Raw genomic sequence first — 7,045 nt, forward strand, 5'->3', positions numbered from 1 at the left:
TGAGTCCATTTATTCGTAAAATCATATTTTTTATTCAACAAATTGGCACGTCCCGTGGGACTGAGTTATGAATAGGTTGTTTCAAATCTTAATAGCTGTATGCGTTTGCGTTATGGTAAAATGGTTAATCCATCTCGGAGAAGAACTAATAACTCTCCTATAAAAAATGATAGTCAAACAAATTATTCAAATGAAAATTAATAAGAAGTTAACATGCCTCATAATATATATCATTTGCCTCAATTATATTTTCCTTTGAAATCAGTGATCAGACACATTAACATTGACAGTAATAAGTGAATAATTCCTCAAGTCAAAGAATAAACACAATTATGTCTCCTTAGGGTATGCCACCCGAGTTTGTCCTTTCTATGCAAGGCACTCATGCAATACCAACCATGGTCCCCAACTTTTATGGTCAGTATTTGGCCTGAGATGTTGGCGTTTGAACGTTTTTCATACACACATGGAGAACCTGATACATTCTCCAATGACTAATACTATGTTACAATCATTTAAAACAAAAATGAAAATTAGTAATCATGAAATGACGAATATGATCATGCATTAAATTTCTATTATGTTTAATTTGTTAATAAAAAATACCACTACAAATATCAAGTTATGGAGAGACAAATTGGAATAACTACAGGTTTGTTTGCAACCGTAATTAGGGCGGTGACATTGGATCCATCAAGAAATTCGTAAACAAGTAGGGTGGAATTTTATCAAAATACACTCTATAGTGGTCAAACAACAAGAAATTAACGATAACTTTCATTTATTAGAAATCAAACATATATGGTTTTGATATAAACAAGACATATTAATTTTTTCTGATGTATTACTAAAAGATAAATATATTATGCTCATTGATGGACACAAATTCCCTCATTCCAAAACATATTTGAGGGAGGAAATATGCACGACCATCACACAAAATCTTTTATGCATTTGCATAATACAATTCAAAAAGAGATTGAAAAGGAGGACTGTTTATGAATAAAAATAAAATACTTCCATGAAAATAGACAAGGATCCATTTAAGGTCAGAACCAATTACACAGAGTCCAAATTGAGAATTACATGGTTAAAATAATATTACTAAAAGGAAAAGAAGACAATGATAATCCTATATATCTAAAATTTTGAGGAATACTTCTCAAATAAATTTTATACCTAAGCAGGGGTATCCTTGGTGGGTATCTTGAAGAAAAAATGTAATGTTAACCATAAAGTAATTTTGTGTCCTAGACGCAACTCAATGTTTCATAAGACGACTATTAAGATGTTCAAAATGGTTGAAAAGATCTAGTCATTCAAAGAACAAAACAAAAAACAATCATTAAATAAAAACTTTGAACTTTAAGGTGTCATTGTTTTAAAGTTGAAGCTAAGGCCAATTATAAGATCAATAATATTCATAGTGGTTCCATCAAAGGCCAATGACAACTTACTGTTGGGTGGAAAGTGGATTTATGCATTAAAGGAAATATCTTATTAAGTTTATAAAATACTAGTAGTATGGGATAATAAAGGTTCTATATAACATGTTGAATCTAATAAGTTGACTTTTGAAGTACTAAGTGCAGGGTTTTTAAATACTGAAAGGATGTGGAAGAACATAAAGCCTTGAAAAATAGAAACAATGAAGCAGTGGCACAAACAATTCTATAGAGACATTACACTTAAAAAAGTGAAATTGAAGCCACACTTAGGCTACAAGTTGAATGAAAGAGAAATATACATCAAAGAAGGTCGTAAGTTGATGAATGTGTATTCCCATGAATGTGGGTGTATATGTTGAACAAGTACATTTGATTTTGATGAAGACAAAGAAATTAAAGCAAAATCATAAACATCACACAATATAGCTTAAGTGTGAATCAAATCTAAAAGCGAGAGGAATTTGGTGATATGTGCAAAAGAATAAAAAGCTAAATAACTTCACCAAGACACAAAGCCAAATGCAAAAATATTTTCAGTGATCCTTACTTCATCTATTTATTTATTTTCTTATAGGATTAAACAAAAATTAATGTATGTTATTAATGTACTAAAGTCTTCTCTCTCTCTCTCTCTCTCTCTCTCTCTCTCTCTCACACACACACACACACACACATACACACACACTTCTCTCTCTCTCTCTCTCTCTCTCTCTCTATCTCTCTCTCTCTCTCTCTCTCTCTCACACACACACACACACACACACACACACACATACACACATACATACATACACACTCACACACTCTCGCTCGCACACGCACACACACTGATGGCTAATCAAATTTTAATTCGTTCATTTTCCTCATACTTGCTAATAATTGTGAAAGTTGTGATTTATGATGTTAATATAGAGTAACAATCATGAAATTACAAGCAATACTTGACTTTGGATAAAATTGTAACAAAATAAAATTAAGAAAGAAAATTATGGAAAATGATAGAAATTGATAGGCCTTAGTGAATAAGAAAAGATGATAAGCCTTAGTGAAGATCACCACAAGAAAGAAAATGATGGAAATTGATAGAAATGGAGTGCCACACTCTTTCTATAAATAAGAAAAGATGATAATCCTTAGTGAAGATACAAGAAACTTGGTTTCTTGATAAGATCAAAATATGGTTCAATCAAGAACAAATGAACAATGCTCACAAAATAATACAATGTGTTTGTTTATCTAACTTCTACTTTTATTTTCATTCATGATTAGCTCCCTATTTATAGGTAAAGGATAGCTTACAATAATAACTCAAAAAATTCTACAAATTCAACCCACTATTCTATTAATACTTTCTTGAGAATGAAAGGTCACACACTTAAAGATAGTGGAGAAAGTGGATATTAATTGTCTTTCCTTAATGTTCTCATTCTTATTGATAAATATTTTCAAGCAATAAATAAGCATAATTTCACAGTGATCCCAACATATGAATTATAGATTATTTTCTAAGCTTTCAAACCCATTGAAGATCATGTCAATGAGACACATAGAACTTTAAATTATGCAAAAACAAGGCATGTGGTCCAACAAATTTGAAAATACTTAGTTATTATAAAATAAAATATTCATTTTATTTGGAGCATTTTTTGTAAGTTTTCTTTTGCTTGCTTAATGAACTCTTGATTACATTATTCTCCTCTTATTCAAGAGGATTTTCCCTCAAATCTAAAGCTGCATAAATAATTAGTTGATTTAATAAAAATATCTTCTTTTTCTCTTTTCTTTATTTTTGAAATTTATTTATTTTTTCTTCCATATTCTCAATGAGATCTTTTTTCTCATTCTTCTCTTCTTTTCTCTCAAATATATATTTCTTTTCAACTCTCTCCGGTTTCTTTTCTTGCTCCTCTTTTTTTCTCTTAAAATTTTCATTTTTCTTCACTTCCTCGTGAATTTCTTTTCTCTCTACTTCTTTTCTATATACTTACCTTTTTTCAATCAATTTTTCTTCTTTTTTTCCTCATTGACCAAATTTCAACTAGTTTTTTTCTCACTCTCCCTTTCCAAGATTTGATCTTGATCATTATCTTTTGGAACAAGAGCTATTTAAAGATTTTTAAATAAAATGATTACATGTAGGTAATACGATCATTGTTTGGTCGATGTTGTTTATTCCATGGAAACCCAAGTAAAAAATATCACGTTTTTGAAGGTACCCCATCACATAATACTTCGTCTTTATATTCTCCAAGATTGAATGGAACTAGTACTTGTGAGGTCATCAAAACATCAACCATGTCTTTAAACTCTAGATTTTCAAGACTATAAGGTATATAGGATTTTGGATACTCAAGAATCATAAGTCTTAACTTCTCCACCATAGTTGTACTTGACATGTTAATCCAATATTTTATATTAATGATAGCCACGAATCTTATCATTCATAAGACATCTTGTAAAGAAAATATTTTCCTTTTGTTTGGCTTCCATGATGAATCACCAACACAAAAAAATTAAAGCTTGACAAATAAAACTAATAATATGAGTAAAAATTGAAAATTTTGGATTTTTTTTCCTTTTTTTTGGAATTTTTTTCTTAGTTTTTTAATATATGATTTCATACAAACTAATAAGAAACAAAATTGAAATTTGCGGCATGAAATGGTCTTATACAAACTGTGCTCCTTATACCACTTGATGGATAATTAATTTTTAATTCAACCATTTTTATCATACTATATTTGTGAAACTTGCGATTTGTGATGGTAATATAGAGTAACAATCACGAAATTACAAGTAATATTTGATTTTGGACATAATTGGAACAAAATAAAATTAAGAAAGAAAATTATGGAAAGGGATAGAAATATGGTACCACACTCTTTCTATGAATAAGAAAGAATGATAAAGCTTAGTGAAGATCACCAAAAAAACTTGGTTTCTTGATAAGATCAAAATATGGTTTAATCTAGAACCAGAGGAGTAATACTCTCAAAATCATACAACGTGTTTGTTTAACAAAATTCTACTTTTATTTCCATTTATGATTAGCTCCCTATTTACAAGTAAATGATAGCTTACAATAATAACTCACCAAAACCTACAAATTCAGCCTACAATTCTATTAATAATTGCTTGAGAATGAAAGGTCACACACTTAAAGGTAGTTGAAAAAGTGGATATTCACTACCTTTCCTTCATCTTCTCATTCTTAGTGATGAAGCTTTTTTAGGCATAAATATGCATAATTTTGTCGTGACCCCAATAGATGAATTATAGATTATTTTCTAATATTCCCAACGTATTAAAGATCATGTCAATCAAACACCTAGAACTTCAGATATGGCTAAAATAAGGCAAGTGGGCCAGTAAATACGAAAAATGCTTAGTTACTATAAAATAAAACCATAAATAAAATAAAATATTCGAATTATTTGAAGCATTTTTTGTAAGTATACTTCCACATGCTTAATGAGTTCTTGAATACATCACACACACACACACACACACATACATTCGCACACACACGTATACACACACACACACACACACACACACACACACACACACACACACACACATAAACATACGCATGCACACACTCACCCACACCCACACCCATACGCATACACTCACACTCTCTCACACACACACAATACGTCATTGATTCACATTTTATTTTTTCTTTCAATATTATATGCTCGGTCACCTTTATTTATATTTGGACACACACACACACACACACACACACACACACACACACACACACAGAGAGAGAGAGAGAGAGAGAGAGAGGAGAAAGTTTTTTGCTATCTTGTAGACTGAGTTTCCCTTGTCTCATTAAGTTTTTTCCTCTTTTATGGGAGTATTTTTCCCAGGAGTAACTGCCGCTAAACATTCAAAGCTTTAAAGCTTCAAAGCTTCGAGTTTCAGCCTTCTTTTTGCTTTATCACCTTTGAAATTGTATTTTGAGGTACCTTTTCTTCTCTTCATCTTTTCATTTAAGTATTTAATGTATTTTCGCTACTATGAATGATAAATTTATTATTATCGATAGCAATTCCAAGGGTAGTGTTTCTTCTTCTTCGAGAAGGGGAATAAAAAATAAGTCACATTTATTTTCCTCTACCAGTGGGGATTTTAAACCGAAAATCATCCCTTACTATGTGTAGCGGTAAATTCATGACCACCGCGTTTTTATTGTTTCCAAGAGAAAAGGGAAAAGTACGAACAAAACCCAAAAGATAAGAAGTTTTCAAATCAAAACTAATAAAATGCCACAGATTACAGGTAAGGGGGTTGGTTACACAGAGGGAAGGTGTTAGCACCCAAAGTGTCCTAGGTACTCCTAGGGAGTCCTTTTTTGTGTGCATATGTATTTTTGTACAAAATGATGTTTGCAATAAAATAGAGTGGAGAGATAAGAAAAGAATTCATTAATTATTTTTGTGTTTGACAAGACCTTTGGACTTGTACCTATGTACCAACATAAAAATGATGGATCAAAACCTCGTAGTTCGTGGTATCAATTTCAAAGTGGGTGCATTGCTTTTAACAAAAAATTAAGTTTAACAAAGGCACAAAATGCCTAAAAATGGTTTGAATGAGTGTTAGTTATTTTTGGCTTTTGAAAATTTTAAGCCAAGTATAGTTAAGTTTATTTATAAGTTTATTTAAGAAAAGAGTTTGAAAATGCAATGGCATAAGGTCAAAGTTTCTAATTTGCAAAATGGTCTAAGCTTAGAAAACAAACACAAGCAAAGAAGATTTTAAAAGGAGGAATAAATTTGAAATTAAAGAAGTGGGGAGGAGATGAAGAGACTAATCCTAAGCATAAATTTAAAAGTTAAGAGTTAAAAATATCTGACCAATGGGATGCAATCCAATAGACAAGAATGTCATATAGAAACCCAAATTTTCCTTGGACTTTATAATCAAGCAACATCAATACACAAATAGCAAGGTGAAGAGCAAGACATCAAATAAAGATGGTCAGATCCAAGCTTAGCAACTCCATGATCTTCTTCAAAATTCCATGTATCAGATGACTTCAAAGATGATATTAGACACAGGTTCAAAATAACAACTTCAATATGATCATGTTGCAGATGAACTCAAATGGATCTTCAATACTATATCAGACAAATGTTCACTTCACAAGCACTTGGTTTCATGAAAGTTGGCATTGGCCAAGTCCTTTGCATAGGGAGTGTTGCCTAAATTCTAAGTCTAATAGTCTCAAATCAAACCAACAGTCCACACAAGATGTTTTTAGGGTTTTTGTTATTATTATGTACATTAAGGTCAAAAGACCAAACAAACAAGTATACACAAACACAATATATCACAAAATATGGCCCAAGTGGGCAAAGGGAAAATAACACTAAAGTAAACAAATTGAATGGTATGAATAATGACAAATGAATTAAAAGCTTAAAAATTAAAGTGCATAAAAGTAAATGACTTGAAATTAAATGTTAGCTGATAGTTGATTAGAAGTTAGTATTGCTTTTGCTTTGTTTTGTTTACGTCATTCTTTGGAGAACACTCAACCCACTTATCACAAGCATGGATCCTTGAGCCAAGACATCTTCCAA

The sequence above is a fragment of the Lathyrus oleraceus genome, chromosome 4 (assembly GCF_024323335.1).
Source record: "Lathyrus oleraceus cultivar Zhongwan6 chromosome 4, CAAS_Psat_ZW6_1.0, whole genome shotgun sequence".
Classification (NCBI taxonomy): Eukaryota; Viridiplantae; Streptophyta; class Magnoliopsida; order Fabales; family Fabaceae; genus Lathyrus; species Lathyrus oleraceus.